Source organism: Schistocerca serialis, chromosome 7, assembly GCF_023864345.2.
Source record: "Schistocerca serialis cubense isolate TAMUIC-IGC-003099 chromosome 7, iqSchSeri2.2, whole genome shotgun sequence".
In the NCBI taxonomy this organism is placed as follows: Eukaryota; Metazoa; Arthropoda; class Insecta; order Orthoptera; family Acrididae; genus Schistocerca; species Schistocerca serialis.
In genome coordinates, this window is record NC_064644.1 from 270,773,236 (window position 1) to 270,791,365 (window position 18,130).

Consider the following 18,130-nt stretch of genomic DNA (forward strand, 5'->3'; position numbering starts at 1 on the left):
TTCTCGTCCGATGACGTCCCATTGTGTTCGATTGGTGGCAGATCTGGTGATGGAGCACACCGAGGCAACATGTCGACACTCTATAGAGCATGCTGGGCTACAACAGCAGTATGTGGGCAAACGTTACCTTCTTGGAAACAAGCATTGGAATGCTGTACATGAATGGAAGCACAACAGGTCGAATCAGCAGCCTACATACAAATTTCCAGTCAGGGTGCGTGGAATAACCAAGAGAGTGCTCCTGCTGTCACATGTAATCACTCCCCAGACCATGACTCTAGATGTAGGTCCAGTATGTCTAGTACGCAGACACGTTGCTTGCAGGCCCTCAACTGGCCTCCTTCTGTCCAACGCACGGCCATCACTGGTAACGATGGAAAACCAGCTTTCATCAGTAAACACAACACACTTTCACCCTGCCCTCTAACGAGCTCTCGCTTGACGTCACTGAAATCGCAAGTGGAGGTGGTTTCGGGTCAATGGAATGCACGTGACAGGACGTCTGCTTCGGAGCTGTCCTTCATGTAACCGGTTTGTAACAGTTCGTTGTGTCACTGTTTTACTAACTCATGCTGAAATTGCTGTTGCAGATGCAGTACGATACGCCTAGACCACACGCCATGTGACCGTCCAGAACCCAGTCTTCTTGCGACCGTACACTGACGTGACCACAGCTGCCAGCAGTCATTTATAGTGACTAGTGACTACATTCTTGACAAGTCTTTGTGCAGTATCGCGGAAGGAAAGTCCAGCTTCCCGTAGACCGATTACACGACCCCATTTAAGCTCAGGGAGGTGTTGATAACAGCGTCTTAAAGGCAATCTTGACTAACATCAGCTCACCATGTTCAATCTCAAAGACAGCTAACACTCACGACCGTTACAGCGTTTATTTAAAGCAAAACTGATTCACAACTTCTTAGTGACGCTACTAGCACACACTTATGAGTTGTTGTTGTTGTGGTCTTCAGTCCTGAGACTGGTTTGATGCAGCTCTCCATGCTACCCTACCCTGTGCAAGCTTCTTCATCTCCCAGTACTTACTGCAACCTACATCCTTCTTAATCTGTTTGGTGCATTCATCTCTAGGTCTAACTATACGATTTTTACCCTCCACGTTGCCCTCCAATGCTAAATTTTTTATCCCTTGATGCCTCAGAACATGTCCTACTAACCGGTCCCTTCTTGTTGTCAAGTTGTGCCACAAACTCCTCTTCTCCCCAATTCTGCTCAATACTTCATCATTAGTTATGTGACCTACCCATCTAATCTTCAGCATTCTCTGTAGCACTACATTTCGAAAGCTTCTGTTCTCTTCTTGTCCCAACTGTTTATCGTCCATGTTTCACTTCCATACATGGCTACACTCCATACAAATACTCTCAGAAACGACTTCCTGACACTTAAATCTATACTCGATGTTAACAAATTTCTCTTCTTCAGAAACGCTTCACTTGCCATTGCCAGTCTACATTTTATATCTTCTCTACTTTTACCATCATCAGTTATTTTGCTCCCCAAATAGCAAAACTCCTTTCCTACGTTAAGTGTCTCATTTCCTAATATAATTCCCTCAGCATCACCCGACTTAATTCGACTACATTCCATTATCCTCGTTTTGCTTTTGTTGATGTTCATCTTATACCCTCCTTTCAAGACACTGTCCATTCCGTTCAACTGATCTTCCAACTCCTTTGCTGTCTCTGATAGAATTACAACGTCATCGGCGAACCTCAAAGTTTTTATTTCTTCTCCATGGATTTTAATAGCTACTCCGAACTTTTCTTTTGTTTCCTTTACTGCTTGCTGGATATATAGATTGAATAATATCGGGGAGAGGCTACTATCCTGTCTCACTCCCTTCCCAACCACTGCTTCCCTTTCCTGTCCCTCGATTCTTATAACAGCCATCTGGTTTCTGTATAAATTGTAAATAGCCTTTCGCTCCCTGTATTTTACCCCTGCCACCTTTAGAATTTGAAAGAGAGTATTCCAGTCAACATTGTCAAAAGCTTTCTCTAAGTCTACAAACGCTAGAAATGTAGGTTTGCCTTTCCTTAATCTTTCTTCTAAGATAAGTCGTAAGGTCAGTATTGCCTCACGTGTTCCAATATTTCTACGGAATCCAAATTGATCTTCCCCGAGGTCGGCTTCTACCAATTTTTCTATTCGTCTGTAAAGAATTCGTGTTAGTATTTTGCAGCTGTGACTTATTAAACTGATAGTTCGGTAATTTTCACATCTGTCAACACCTGCTTTCTTTGGGATTTGAATTATTTTATTCTTCTACAAGTCTAAGGGTATTTCGCCTGTTTCATACATCTTGCTCACCAGACGGTAGAGTTTTGTCAGGACTGGCTCTCTCAAGGCCGTCAGTAGTTCTAATGGAATGTTGTCTACTCCCGGGGCCTTGTTTCGACTCAGGTCTTTCAGTGCTCTGTCAAACTCTTCACGCAGTATCGTATCTCCCATTTCATCTTCATCTACGTCCTCTTCCATTTCCATAATATTGTCCTCAAGTACATCGCCCTTGTATAGACCCCCTATATACTCCTTCCACCTTTCTGCTTTCCCTTCTTTGCTTAGAACTGGGTTTCTATCTGAGCTCTTGATATTCATACAAGTTGTTCTCTTATCTCCAAAGGTCTCTCTAATTTTTCTGTAGGCAGTATCTATCTCACCCCCAGTGAGATAAGCCTCTACATCCTTACATTTGTCCTCTTGCCATCCCTGCTTAGCCATTTTGCACTTCCTGTCAATCTCATTTTTGAGACGTTTGTATTCCTTTTTGCCTGCTTCGTTTACTGCATTTTTATATTTTCTCCTTTCATCAATTAAATTCAATATTTCTTCTGTTACCCAAGGATTTCTACTAGCCCTCGTCTTTTTACCCACTTGATCGTCTGCTGCCTTCACTACTTCATCCCTCAGAGCTACCCATTCTTCTTCTACTGTATTTCTTTCCCCCATTCCTGTCAATTCTTCCCTTATGCTGTCCCTGAAACTCTGTACAACCTCTGGTTTAGTCAGTTTATCCAGGTCCCATCTCCTTAAATTCCCACCTTTTTGCAGTTTCTTCAGTTTTAATCTACAATTCATAACCAATAGATTGTGGTCAGTGTCCACATCTGCCCCTGGAAATGTCTTACAATTTAAAACACTTATGAGACCGGCTCGAAATTTGAATAGACATCATTTTTCAGATGTAGACCCGGCCGTTGTGGCCTAGTGTTCTAGGCACTTCAATCTGGAACCGCGCGACTGCTACGGTCGCAGATTCGAATCCTGCCTCGGGCACGGATGTGTGTGATGTCCTTAGTTTAGTTAGGTTTAAGTAGTTCTAAGATCTAGGGGACTGATAACTTCAGATGTTAAGTCCCATAGTGCTCAGAGCCATTTGAACCAAGGAGGTATCCACTCCAAACCGCAATGGCAACCCCGTTTGCCAGGTCTGCAAGGCACACAATCTCACACTCCACAGTGGCACGGAGACTGTTGGGGGTGGTCTCAGCCCGACGACTACTGGGCCGAGTTCTGTTGACACCCGTACATTGAGGCATCTTGGCGATGGTGCCAAGGACGTAGGGACTGACCAATGAGGACTGTGGTAGGGTGCTCTTCCCGGATGAGAGTAGGTTCAGTCTGAATAGTAACTCTAGATATACACTCATACTTCGAACTTGCCGGAGCGATCAGTTGTCCATCGTGCTGCTGTAGTAGCGGTAGTAGGAAGTGATGACATCACGCGGGAATTCAGTGGACCTGTTTCGGTGAGAAATATTACCGAATTAAGAAAGGAATCAGACACGTTATTAAATAAAAGCGAAAGACAGACAATTTGTGCGAAAATGAGTCTTCAGGGATCACGGAATGGCGTGATGATTTGTTTTACAGTTTAGAGCAATATGAGCAGGAAAACTCTGAAGAGGATTATACGACCATAGATTTAATAAAAGAGAGAAACGAAAGGGGAAATGTTGAGAAGAGGGAGTTGTCCAAAAATAAAAAGGAGGTGAAAGCAGTTAGCGCCTCGCAAGGTGCGCGAGTAGCGATTTTAGAGGAAGTGGTTAGTAAGGGAGAGAAAGGCGCCGCGCAAAGCACGCGAGCTGCCGATGTTAGAGTAATTGGGGCCAGAAGCAGAAAAATTGGTCGGCAGAAGCAGGAATCTGGAGAAGCATGAAATCCTCAATAGAGTGGATGAAGCGATCCTAGCTCATACAATTAAATACTGTCGACGGTCATAAGAATATAGAGTCAGACGAGTACATGCAAACCACTGAAATCCAAGACGGTTATACGAAATACGAAGATAAAGTTAATGTCATCAACAGTGATTTTCAAGACGCCTGTGACTAAAAATGAAATAGCAATTTTAGGAAAGGATCGGAAATTTGAAAATAAGAAAACTAACGAAAGGCCAAAAGAAGAGCTGGCTCATTCTCTAAGAGTAGCGTTCATGCTAGAATCAGACAGTGAATATGAAATAAGTCATAGTTCAGATGAAGAAAATGTAGAAATAGAAGAAAATGAACCAAGCACAACGGAAGATGAATATGAAAAGAAAAATGAAGTCTTTTCCAAAGAAAATCCGGCAGCAAATACCGAACGAGAAAATAAAGAGCCATCCGCGATACGATATGGTGGCAAGAATTGACAAGAGTTGTGAAAGACGTAGAAATCAGGAAACCGAAGAAACCCCCAGGCGCCGGGCAGAGTGGCCGAGCAGTTCTAGGCGCTACAGTCTGGAACCGCACGACCGCTGCGGTTACAGGTTCGAATTCTGCCTTGGGCATGGGTGTTTGTGATTTGCTTGGGTTAGTTAGGTTTAAGTAGTTCTAAGTTTCAGGGGACTGACGATCACAGCAGTTAAATCCCACAGTGCTCAGAGCCATTTGAACCATTTGAGTCAAACCCCCAGGCGTCTATAATTGGCCGGTAAATAACATGTTGTGGAGCACTATATGCGTGAACTAGGCAGATTGTGTCGAACTTACTGCCACCACAAACATAACGCATTGGGCACATTTATTGGAGACTTTGAAAGTGTAATGAATACCCTCCACCGTGAAATTACAGTATTTACAGCCGAGGAAATTCTACTTAATCATAAGAGCAAAAGTATAATTGAAGACACGTTACAATTTCCACCCTATGCAGAACTAGATCTGAGGGAGAAAAAAGACTTAATAAGAAAAAGAATGGAAGAAAAAGCGGAAACCAGATCTAAAAGGCAGGATAAGGGCTTTGAAGTGACCAAATCCAAAATTGGTGATTTTGTTCTCGTAAAAACTCACGAAAAATCTAGTGAAATAAACCAGGAAATTTCTAAGTTCAGATTTATTTATAATGGCCCCCTTGAAGTGCAAGGAACTCTGCACACTAAAGCCTATTATCTTGTTTATCCTAAGTCAAAAAGCCATTAGGTGTTCATAACAGTGTAGGTTTAAGAACCTTATGCCCTCAGAAATGAGTAATAAGGGGCAAATTGAAAAACTGTACATGTATTTAATCAAATAGTATTTTACCCCACATGTTCTTCTTCTTGACGTTGTATTACCAAGTGTTGTTACGTTGGGAAAAACTTTTCTGTTATCACACTAGTGATACATGTCTATAAGTTTCACATTCGGTATAACTTAATTTGATATACAAATTGCACGTAAACTCCAGACTATGACAGACCTAAGGACTGTGTTGATTGAATACTGCAGAATGATCAGAAGGACTGCCAAATGTGTCAATACACAGATAAGTGTTGAGGCTGAAAATAACAGAAGACTGCCAAAAATGTATATAGGCAGACAAAGGGAGAAAAGTTTATATACTGTATTGCGTGTTATGTTCTCTTAATGAACTGCATGTATATTTACAAGAGACAAAATATAGCTTCCTAGTAATCATACAGTGACAAATAGGTTTAGATTAACAATGTGCAATGAAAACTGTGTATTAAGCAATATGTAAATTTCTATATATATATTTTGTACAAGACGGACTCACGTATAGAAGAATATATATTTTCTGAAAGCAACAGAATTTAATTTTTTTGCTTTAATACTTCATGAAACAGTGTTTATACGAACAGTCAGGCGAAGTGTTTGTTGTGTAATGTATTTGCAAAAAAATGTTTTTTCGCCCAACACTGTTCTGAAGTGTTATTGAAGTATCCCTATCAGGATATCTCAATGAAACATGGGGCATGTGTAACACTTATATCGATTAGAAGTAGGTTTATATTATAAAACTGTGTATCTCCAAATATCGAGTTTGTATTCTGTGTTAGTTAACGTCGTTGATTTGTGACAGGGAATTTAGAGTTTTGTAGTATATATATATAAACGAGCAAAAGGATTTGTCAAAATAATGAATTTTTATTATGTGTGTATGTTTATAAGAAAGACAATGTTATTGGAAGCTGGTTCATGGTTAGGACACCTGTATTGTATCGTAAAATGTAAAAGATGTGGTGAAGTCCCTCCGCAATGGAAGTGGCATGGCGCGATGTAAAAGGTGGTTTTGGCGGTCGAACTGGGTGGCTCCTTGGTGGGAACAGTACGCAGTAAGTGGCCAGCCATAGCACGGTACACTTCGATGGTGCCAAGAGGGGCAATTGGAAGCTGCTTTGCAAGGGATTTTTGCCTCGGACGTGGTTCTGGCTATTGTTTCGTATTCTCGGCAGAAAGGTATGGCTCTAATATGTCGAAAATTCGATGCCACGAAGAGATTTTATAGAGCATTTGAACATCAAGAACCGTGAGTACAGTTAGCCACCATGTCGCTTGTTACCAAAACGTCGCCAGTGCTTCACTAACTTCGTACGTCAAGATATGTGTATGTGCATGGACCAGTTAAGTTGTGTGAGTGATTTTAATAATAATCCAAATGCTTTGAATCTCTGTTCGGAACCATATCTTCTATCCTGATCACGAAACTCCTAAGCGTTACTAAAACCGAGTATCCTGTTTTAAATGAACTGTTATTGCTTTCAGGTGTTCCAAAGTGGTTTCTTTTTGTTTGTCAAATGTGAAATGAGTAACAAAAGTTAAAATTAGAACCACGAAAGTGAAGTCAGATAGGATTTTGTTAAAGTACTCTCAGTTTATTGCAAAGTATAGCTTTGCAAGAATACAGTGGAAGATTGTGTAAATGTTGTTGTCTAAAATACCTGCTTCACAGGTGATAAAAGATGCAAATAAATTAAGTTCATTTTAAACATAATGCGGTCTTGATTACAATCATGAAGGATCCCTTTTTTTTAAGTTAATTGGGCTCAGTGTTGAATTACTTTGCCTTGCAAAGTAAAATATAAGCTATTCCAAGTGAAGTTAGAGATTAACTTTGAATTAGTCTTTTCTACTGAAATAATCAAAGAGCTTGACTACTGACACTATACTAGTTTATGGGTCCCCATCATATTCTTCTCGTAATAGAAAGATAATTGGACTATTATTGCTGCTAAGGAAATCTGATATATATATATAGGGTGATTCAAAAAGAATACCACAACTTTAAAAATGTGTATTTAATGAAAGAAACATAATATAACCTTCTGTTATACATCATTACAAAGAGTATTTAAAAAGGTTTTTTTCACTCTAAAACAAGTTCAGAGATGTTCAATATGGCCCCCTCCAGACACACGAGCAATATCAACCCGATACTCCAACTCGTTCCACACTCTCTGTAGCATATCAGGCGTAACAGTTTGGATAGCTGCTGTTATTTCTCGTTTCAAATCATCAATGGTGGCTGGGAGAGGTGGCCGAAACACCATATCCTTAACATACCCCATAAGAAAAAATCGCAGGGGGTAAGATCAGGGCTTCTTGGAGGCCAGTGATGAAGTGCTCTGTCACGGGCTGCCTGGCGGCCGATCCATCGCCTCGGGTAGTTGACGTTCAGGTAGTTACGGACAGATAAGTGCCAATGTGGTGGCGCTCCATCTTGCTGAAATATGAGTTGTTGTGCTTCTTGTTCGAGCTGAGGGAACAGCCAATTCTCTAACATCTCCAGATACTGTAGTCCAGTTACAGTAGCACCTTCGAAGAAAAAGGGACCAAAAACTTTATTGGCTGAAATGGTGAACAAATGTACAACTAAATGAAACTTTATAGCTCCCTTAATTCGCCGACAGATAGTGCTTAGTTCTGCCTTTTGTCGTTGCAGAGTTTTAAATTCCTAAAGTTGTGGTATTCTTTTGAATCACCCTGTATATATATATATATATATATATATATATATATATATATATATATATATGTGTGTGTGTGTGTGTGTGTGTGTGTGTGTGTGTGTGTGTGTTTCTACATGTCAGTTAACACAGAAGTCCCCTCCCCACAGTGCGAAATACGTCTTTTAATGGCATTATTATTTATGAATAATAGCCCACTACACTGCTATGTAAGTTGTTATATTTTATCTCATTCAAAATGAGCCCATTTCGGCAAACTGCCATCGTCAGGTGCTCTGTAAATACACAGATAAGCGATAGTATTAATAGAATGGTTTTGTAACTATGATCTGAAAGTTTAGAATATATCAATTGGTGTTTTACCTTACATGTAACATCGTTGCTGTCATGTCCTGTCTGTTTTGGAATTATTACTTTCTCCCAGGTGTAGAGTGGAGATGTACATCGAATGTTACTTGTTTTCCGTATATACTGCTTTTCTGACAGTTGGATGACAGCGGGTCAGTGATGTTACATGTTTACGTAGTTACCATATAAATAAGTGCTGTGTGCAATGCAGTTGTTTGTTATTATTTTTGTTGTACGTTTGTTCCTAATTATGTTTTTGCTAAAAGTTAGTTTTAGTTTTATTTTACGGTTTCAATTTTTCGTAATAATTGTTGTTTTCTATGATTTATGTTGGTGTCCTGCCTCTGTTTTACACTATTCATGACAGTGCTGTTACTATGGATATGTCTTGTTTAGAATCACTGGTATTATTATTTTACTCGTTTTCCCGATTTATAATGTGAATAAAGTTTTCTGTATACTTTTTGTCATTTGGTCGGTTTGTTCGTTCAATAAATTTGTTGGGTTGCCGTTTACATGTGAATTTATCTCTGTTACCTCAAGGATGTTCAACAATGTTCCCTTTTTCGTGTTATGGTGGATTTCTAGTGCTTCGTTTATGGGTTTTACATATTGTTTCTCTGCTTGTAAATGTTGAAAAAATGTAGATGGGTTGTTTCCACTTTCTCTGATGTGCTCTTTATATCTAATTTCGAAATTACTACCAGTTTGCCCTATGTAGAATTTTTTCCATGTGTTATGCGAAATTTTGTAAACGCCGGGATTGTTGTGTATGGGAATTTTCGAGCTGCCTTTGTGAATTTTGTGTTTGAGGCTGTGTGTGTTTTGAAATGCAAATGCGATGTCGGTTTTGTTGAATAATTTGTTAATTTTGTCCGAGATGTTTCCTAGATAGGTCGTGCTTACGTATTTTGTTTTCTTCTTTTTCGTTATGTCTATGCTTAGTGTTATTTCTTTATGTATATTGTGCCTTTCAGGTTGTGTTTTATTGTGGTATAATTGTGTTACAATTTTGGGGTCATAATCGTTTTTCTGGGATATGTATTCTAAGATTTTTATTTCCCTCTGGATTGCTTCATCTTCGAGTGGTAACTTTATTAATCTGTTCAGCATTGTGTGGAAGAACGCGAGCTTGTGGGCTTATGGATGTCATGAGTGTGCCTGGTAATACAGTCTGTTGTGTCAGGCTTTCTGTAAATTTGGAAGCAATATTTGATGTTAGTGTTCTTAATAGTTGGCTACTCTTAATATGAGCTTGGTGCAAATTTGCTTTCTATGATTACTGGTGTGTGCATTATTGGTAACTGCTGCTACATACAGCTCAGAGTGCCCTGCATCAGTTTGTATCCTCTGTGCTATTCCAAGGGAAATGTTAATGAAAGTAACTTTAATAACCATTATCCAATTTTCTTAAACATATCTTTCCAAATTAATGTGATCAGTTGGGCTGGCGACAGTTAATTTTTTTCCCTTCACATATGAATTTTATCGCTTTCATTAATTCTCAAGGTTAAAGCCTGTTTAGTTTTTCTGTTAAATTCACCATATTCAAAATTCTAGTCCAATACCTTTACCTATTAAACACAAATTAAAAAATCGTCTCATAGGGTAACCTTAGCTTGTTTCACGGTACGATTATGCATTATATGTGGCAAGTTAACGTTAAACGTGGCTTTTCCCGTGACAGGTCTAAAGGTTAGGTTGTTAGGGAAGAGTGACGTATGAACGACTGCCAGTTTTATGTGATGTGCTAGAGCGTCCAGGGAGCTTGTCGTCTTCAACGTCATCTCGATTCTCCTTGGAACATTTATACCACTAATAAACTCTTGTGTTATTCATAGGAGACTCGCCAAAAACCACAGTCAACATTTCGAATGATATGCTGCACTTTCTTCGATTTCTCTAGAAAAATTTAATAGATTCTTTGATCCATCTTTTTCGAAAGTAAAAAAATCTCCGAGCACTCATAATCACGTATACACTTTTCGACTGTCAGTAGTTAACTAAATGTTCAAAACAGCTGAAAATGTAACCATATATCAGGAAAATGTGTGCCAACAAGATAAAAAAATGAAAATCGGATGTATAAAGCTCGCGCAATTACAAAATTTCCGTTTCTTTTTTATCACACCTCTTATATGCGACATGACATCGGGATTTTTTCTTTCGTGCGTCAGGAAAGACGCAGGTCTCGCTTCTCGAGCTATTCAACACTTTCTCCAGGTGAGTCACCTCCCTGGACCTGTACTATCACAAGATCGGTTTCACAACCAGAAGTTCTCAAAATTATGTGATAGCTTCCAGGCTTCCCTGTTTTACTGGTAACATACATTGTAGTGATGGATTTTTCGATGGTTGGGTATCGTCATGCTGTGAAGCGTTTGAACTAATAAATTTTGTTTACAGTTATTAATAAGTAAGAACATTGCACTTGAGTGTGGCATTTGTAAATTAAGAAATTGATTAAATAAAGAGATTATATGCGCCATTTTCAGCACCGTAAATAAATTGTATTAGGAAGATTTGAGGCACCTAGTAGCCAATGAACGTAAATGCAGTTTTCAGGTGTGTGGAGCTGAGTACAGCACTGAATGTCTATGAATATCCTCTGTTCAGAACTCAAGGAAAGCAAACTGAAAGTGCGACAGAAATGATAGAAATGGTAGAAATATGTTCTAAATCTCGTTTAAGAAGTTGTTACTCTCAGTCATTGCAGTGCGACTCAGGAGGAATATATATGGATGTTGCTACTGAATATGAACTTAGGTTTTAGGAAGTAACATTCTTCAAGCATAAATCTGAGGAAAATCTCAAAAAAAAAAAAAAAACAGTATCAGGAAATGGGGATTAAGAGCATAAATGAGTTTTGTTGCTTGCATATTTCAAGCCACCCTGGTTCCCAACTTCAGTATTTGGACAACATACTACAAACACAATTAAATACACCAACCATAGCATAAGAGATAAAACAAATACTTCACAGAAAGGCGGAACATCCCCCGAAACCCTTTCCACCACTATCCTCTCCGCAGGCTACTATCCTGAGCTGTGGAAAACATCCAAAATCCTACTTTTCCTCAATCTACACGAACCGCCTACTGATACCTCCTCCTTCTGCCCCATCGGCCTCACCTCATTATTCAGTTAGGTCTTCGAATCGGCCCTCTCCTGACTCATCCATCAACACCTGAACCAACACCACCTCCTTTCTGTTAACTCGTGTGGCTTCTGTCCCAGCTGCTCCTCTGATGACCAGCACCTGCACCTGCACCTCACTCATCTCCTATTCCACCAACTTAACTCTCGTAAACCCGCATTTTTGCATTCTTCGACCCTGAAAAAGCCTAAGATCGTGTATGGCTTTCCGGTCTCCTTTTCAAACTCCTGATCTACGCACTTCCAATTAACAATTTCCGCCTTATTGCGTCCTTTCCATCTAATCCATTACCCTCTTCCACTGTTAACAATACCAATTCCCGTACCTTCCATTCTAATGGAGGAGTGTCCCAAGCCTCGATTCTTTCTCCTCTCCTTCTTTTTTTTTTTTTTTCGTCAGTTTTGTGACTAGTTTTATGCGGTCTGCCGCGAATTTCTCTCCTGCGCCGACCTCATCATCTCAGAGTAGGACTTGCAACGTACGTTCGCTATTATTTGCTGGATATATTCCAGTCTCTGTCTTCCTCTACAGGTTTTGCCCTCCACAGCTCTCCTCTAGTACCATGGAAGTCATTCCCTCATGTCTTAACAGATGTCCTATCATCCTGTCCCTTCTCCTTGTCAGTGTTTTCCACAGATTCCTTCCCTCGACGATTCTGCGCAGAACCTCGTCATTATTTACCGTATCAGTCCACCTAATTTTCAACATTCGTCTGTTGCATCACATCTCGATTCTCTTCTGTTCCAGTTTTCCCACAATTCATGTTTCACTACCATACAATGTTGTGTTCCAGGCGTACGTTCTCAGAAATTTCTTCCTCAAATTAAGACCTATGTTTGATACTCTTGGCCAGGAATGCCATTGCTAATCTGCTTTTGACGTCCTCCTTGCTTCGCTTGGTTATTTTGCTGCCTAGTAGCAGAATTCCTTATCTTCATCTGCTTCGTAACCATCAATCCTGATGTTAAGTTTCTCGCTGTTCTTATTTCTGATACTGCTCATTACTTCCGTCTTTCTTCGGTTTTCTCTCAATTCATATTCTGTACTCATTAGATTTTTCATTCCATTCAGCAGATTCTGTAATTCTTTTTCACTTTCACTCAGAATAGCAATTTCATCAGTGAATCGTATCATTGATACCATTTCACCTTGAATTTTAATTCCACTCCTGAACCTTTCTTTTATTTCCATCATTGTTTCTTCAGTGTACAGATTTAACAGTAGGGGAGAAAGACTACACCCTTGTTTTACACGCTTTTTAATCCAAGCACTTCGCTCTTATTCCCTTTTGGCTTTTTTACATATTCTATATTACCCGTCTCACCCTATAGCTTGCCCCTATTTTTCTCAGAACTACGAACATCTTGTACCATTTTAAATTGTCGAACGCTTTTTCTAGGTCGACAAATCCTATTAACGTGTCTTCATTTTTCTTTAGTCTTGCTTATCAATCGCAACGTCAGAATTGCCTCTTTCATACCTTTACCTTTTCTAAAGCCAAACTGATCGTCATCTAGCACATCCTCAACTTTCTTTTCCATTAGATGCATGAGCTGTTAAGCTGATTGTGCGATAATTCTCACATTTGTCTTCTCTCGCAGTCTTCGGTTTTTTTCTGCCTCCTGATTTTTTTCCGAAAGTCAGATGGTACGTCGCTGGGCTCATTCATTCTACCATCAACGTGAACAGTCGTTTTGTTGCCACTTCTCCCAATGATTTTAGAAATTCTGATGGAATTTTATTAATCGCTTCTGCCTCATCTGATCTTAAGACCACCGAAGCCATTTTACATTCTAATTCTAAGCATCCCCTATCTCTTCTAAATCGACTCCCGTTTCTTCTTCTACCACATCACACAAATCTTCCCCCTCATAGAGGCTTTCAATGTATTCTTTTCACCTAGCCTATCTCTCCTCTGCATTTAACAGTGGAATTCCCTTTGCACTTTCCTGTATGTTGAGTGTGTCCTTCCGACAATCATTTCTTTTCAATTTTTTTGCATTTTTCATGGAGCCATTTCGTCTTAGCTTCCCTGCACCTCCCATTCATTTCATTCCCCAGCGACTTGTATTTCTGTATTCCTGAGTACCCCGGAACATTTTTGTACTTTCTCCTTTCATCGATCAACTGAAGTATTTTTTCTGTTACCCATAGTTTCTTTGCAGTTACCTTCTTTATACCAACGTTTTTCTTTCCAAATTCAGCCTACTCTTCATCACTACTATATTGTGATCTGAGTGTGTATCTGCTCCTAGTTACGCCTTACAACCTAGTATCTGATTTCGGATTCTCTGTCTGACAATGATGTGTTTGTTGTTGTTGTGGTCTTCAGTCCTGAGACTGCTTTGATGCAGCTTGTAATGGTATTTGAATTACGTAACCATTACGGCAGCTCACCTGAACCTCTCGATACCAGTAACATTCTACTGTGTTTCTGCAAAGTAATTGACATATTTCTCAGACAACATTCAGATTTGATTTCATTTGTGATACATCGATATGTTTATATTGCAATGATATTATTCTTATGTGTATTCTTTCTTTTGTCACTATGATCTTTGACGTACTTTTATCTCTGATTTTTGGGCGCGTAAGCGATAGTTAGATAGTTGTTAACTTGTTAGAGAGTCGGATCTTGAGAAAGTCAAGTCTTGGACGTCATGTTGGAAAGACGCTTAACGTAGTCAGCTTTTAAAATGTGAACTTTAACAGTGATGGTGAGGAAGATGTTTTCAAGTATGTTTTGTATTGTGAAGTGATGATAGTGTGTCACGTGATATTGCAAATAAAAGCAATTAAAAGGAAGTGTAACTTAATTTCGGAGTGCTGATTATTTTTTTACATCACCATTGTCCAGCAAAAGTGTAATCTCCAAGAATGGTTTGTGACGCGCATCTACAAAACTTTTGAATACAGCAGAATAAAACCTAGGCCTTTTTGCATCCGAGCTTGGAATCATAACCACCTAGATTTTCAACAATTGAGCCATGATTTTACGACGAGACCAGCGTGGGAAACACAAAAAGATGAGTGCCTAGCTTTTTCATTATTACATGAAATGACTATTAACTATGCTCTAATGACACCTGCCACATAATATGACTGTTGTTGCCCGAAAATGCAGTATTTAGCAGCGTGAGCAACACCACAATCGTTATTAAATGCTGACCTTTGTTGTGGTAGGGTTGTTAGAACGTGGGTGCTCTAGCCGGGAGAGGCAACACCAAATATTCAAAAATTAACTGTAGATGTGTTTCAGGAAAAGTACACAGTGAATGTGTTATGAAAAAGATCGACAAAAACCTGACAATAAAAAGGAGACAACCACAGGACGAAAAATGGACGCAAAAAACAGTGGGACGGCAAAGGATTTAAAATAAACACTACGACTGGATTCCGACGGAGAAGACTTCGGCTATAAGTTAAGTAAAAATTCTAACGAATTTTGTAATTTGGTATTGTCATTTCTAGTGGTTCATTTTTTGTTAACGGTTAATAATGGATAAAATTAATGCAGGGGAAGAAATAGTGGGGGAGGATCAGAAACTCAATAGGATTGAAATAATTCTGCAGCTTCTGAGTAAGGAGAATGAAAACATAAATAATTTAAAATCTGAAATGAGGGCTGAAATTGACGAAAGGTTAGGGGAGAATTTGAATAAGTAATTAAATGCAATAAAAACTGAGTTAACTGAGGTCAAAATTACACTGGAAGGTAACTTAAAGGTGATAGAATCGAGGGTAGACAATGTGGAGGAAAAAGTAATTGTTTTCGAAAATGAATTCATTGCTGAAAATAGTAACAGAGCCAGGGAAATTCAGGAACTTCAAAATGAAAATGAATCACTGGATGAAAAATTGAATGACTTGAAAGTAAACAGTGTTAATGCAGTCAGTGGTGTTGAGAAAAAGGTTGACAGTTTAGAATCAAATCTGAATGTTGTGTCAGAAATATATCAACTACTTTGCAGAAACACAGTAGAATATTACTGGTATCGAGAGGTTCAGGTGAGCTGCCGTAATGGTTACGTAACTCAAGTACCATTACAGGCTCTCCATGTTACTCTATCCTGTGCAAGATTCTTCATCTCCCAGTACTTACTGCAGCCTACATCCTTCTGGATCTGCTTAGTGTATTCATCTCTTGGTCTCCCTCTACGATTTTTACCCTCCATGCTGCCCTCCAGTAAAAAATTGGTGACCCCTTGATGCCTCAATGATGTAATCTAAGTGAAATATCCCCGTATCACCCGGCCTTTAACAAGTATACCCCCTCCTCTTGCGATCCTTGAACGGAGTATTCTCTATTACTAGCTGAAATTTATTACAGAACTCAGTTAGTCTTTCTCCTCTCTCATTCCTTGTCCCAAGCCCATAGTCTCCTGTTACCTTTACCTCTACTCCTTCCCCTACAACTGCATTTCAGTCCCCAATGATTATTAGATATTCATGTCCCATCACATACTGTCTTACCCTTTCAGTATTCTCATATACTTTCTCTATCTCTTCACATTCAGTTTGCGACGTCGGCATGTATACCTCAACAGTAACACACTCTCTGCCCTACATTCGTGTTCAGAACTAGTTCTACTCCCGTTACACCATTTTCGTTTGCTGTTGATATTACCCTATACTCATCTAACCAGAAATCATTGTCTTCTTTCCATTTCACTTCACTGATCCCTACTATATCTAGATTGAGCCTTTGAATTTCCCTTTTAAGATTTTCTAGTTTCCCTACCACGTTCAAGCTTCTGACATTGTCTGTAGACAGAACGAAAGTGAGGGCATTTCAAGGTAGTCGACCAGTAAGATCTAAAGTAATCTTGAATAATCAAATCTACGAGCAAGTTATTTTAAATATCTAAGATGAGACATCACTTACGAATATTAACATGGCGTCGACCAAAAATTAAATAAATTTACTTCCACATGTGGAACCATGGTTAAATGTTTGCCGAATTAACTCAAAAAAGGAAAACAGCTGAAGTTTTATGAAACAATAGCAGTATCAACCCTCACTTACGGAAGTGAAGCATTGGAGACAACAATACGCCATGGATGTAGAATAGAAGCTCAAGAATGAAATATCTTTCAAGAGTGGAAGGATTTACCAGGAATGATCGCAAAGAAATGAGGATGTAACGAAAAAATTAGGAATATTTAACCTAAACGGAAAAATAAAGGGAAACAGGAGAAAATGGAAGGAATATGTACTAAGCAGTTTGCCTGGCGCATGAAGTGAAGAAAAGCGGTACGTTTCGTATCGGGATAGTTTAGTAGGATCGAAAGCGTTACGGAGAAGCTCAACAACCCAGTGACAGTCACTGCAATAGATGCGTTGTTGTGTGTCAGGCAAAGGGTTACTGTCGAAATTTCGATAGCGTGGGTTCGAAGAAGAATTGGTTAACATATTACTTCGCCCTACATTTGTCTTATGAAATGACCATGACGAAAGATTACCGACTGTAGTACGCTTCCCACGTGCCATTCGCGAGTGGAACAAGGAGGGGGAGGGGGGGGGGGATGGTACTGGCACAAGACGTACCCTCCGCCATACACTGTACGGTGCATGCAGAATATACAGGGCGTTACAAAAAGGTACGGCCAAACTTCCAGGAAACATTCCTCACACACAAAGAAAGAAAATATGTTATGTGGACATGTGTCCGGAAACGCTTAATTTCCATGTTAGAGTTCATTTTAGTTTCGTCAGTATGTACTGTACTTCCTCGATTCACCGCCAGATGGCCCAATTGAAGGAAGGTAATGTTGACTTCGGTGCTTGTGTTGACATGCGACTCATTGCTCTACAAGCACATCAGTACATAGCATCAACAGGTTAGTGTTCATCACGAACGTGCAATGTTTACAAATGCGGAGTTGGCAGATGTCCATTTGATGTACGGATTAGCACGGGGCAATAGCCCTGGCGCGGTGCGTTTGTATCGAGACAGATTTCCAGAACGAAGGCGTTCCGACAGGAAGACGTTCGAAGCAATTGATCGGCGTCTTAAGGAGCAAGGAACATTCCAGCCTATGACCCGCGACTGGGGAAGACTTAGAACGACGAGGACACCTGCAATGGACGAGGCAGTTCTTCGTGCAGTTGACGATAACCCTAATGTCAGCGTCAGAGAAGTTGCTGCTGTACAAGGTAACGTTGACCACGTCACTGTATGGAGAGTGCTACGGGAGAACCAGTTGTTTCCGTACCATGTACAGCGTCTGCAGGCACTATCAGCAGCTGATTGGCCTCCACGGGTACACTTCTGTGAATGGTTCATCCAACAATGTGTCTATCTTCATTTCAGTGCAAATGTTCTCTTTACGGATGAGGCTTCATTCCAACGTGATCAAATCGTAAATTTTCACAATCAATATGTGTGGGCTGACGAGAATCCGCACGCAATTGTGCAATCACGTCATCAACA

At 39.8% G+C, this 18,130-nt stretch overlaps 1 long non-coding RNA gene across 1 annotated transcript in view; it reads right to left on the reverse strand.

The window, feature by feature from the left end:
• Positions 1 to 18,130, reverse strand: part of LOC126412507 (uncharacterized) — a 630,690-nt gene that overhangs the window by 480,192 nt on the left and 132,368 nt on the right. The window lies entirely within an intron of this gene.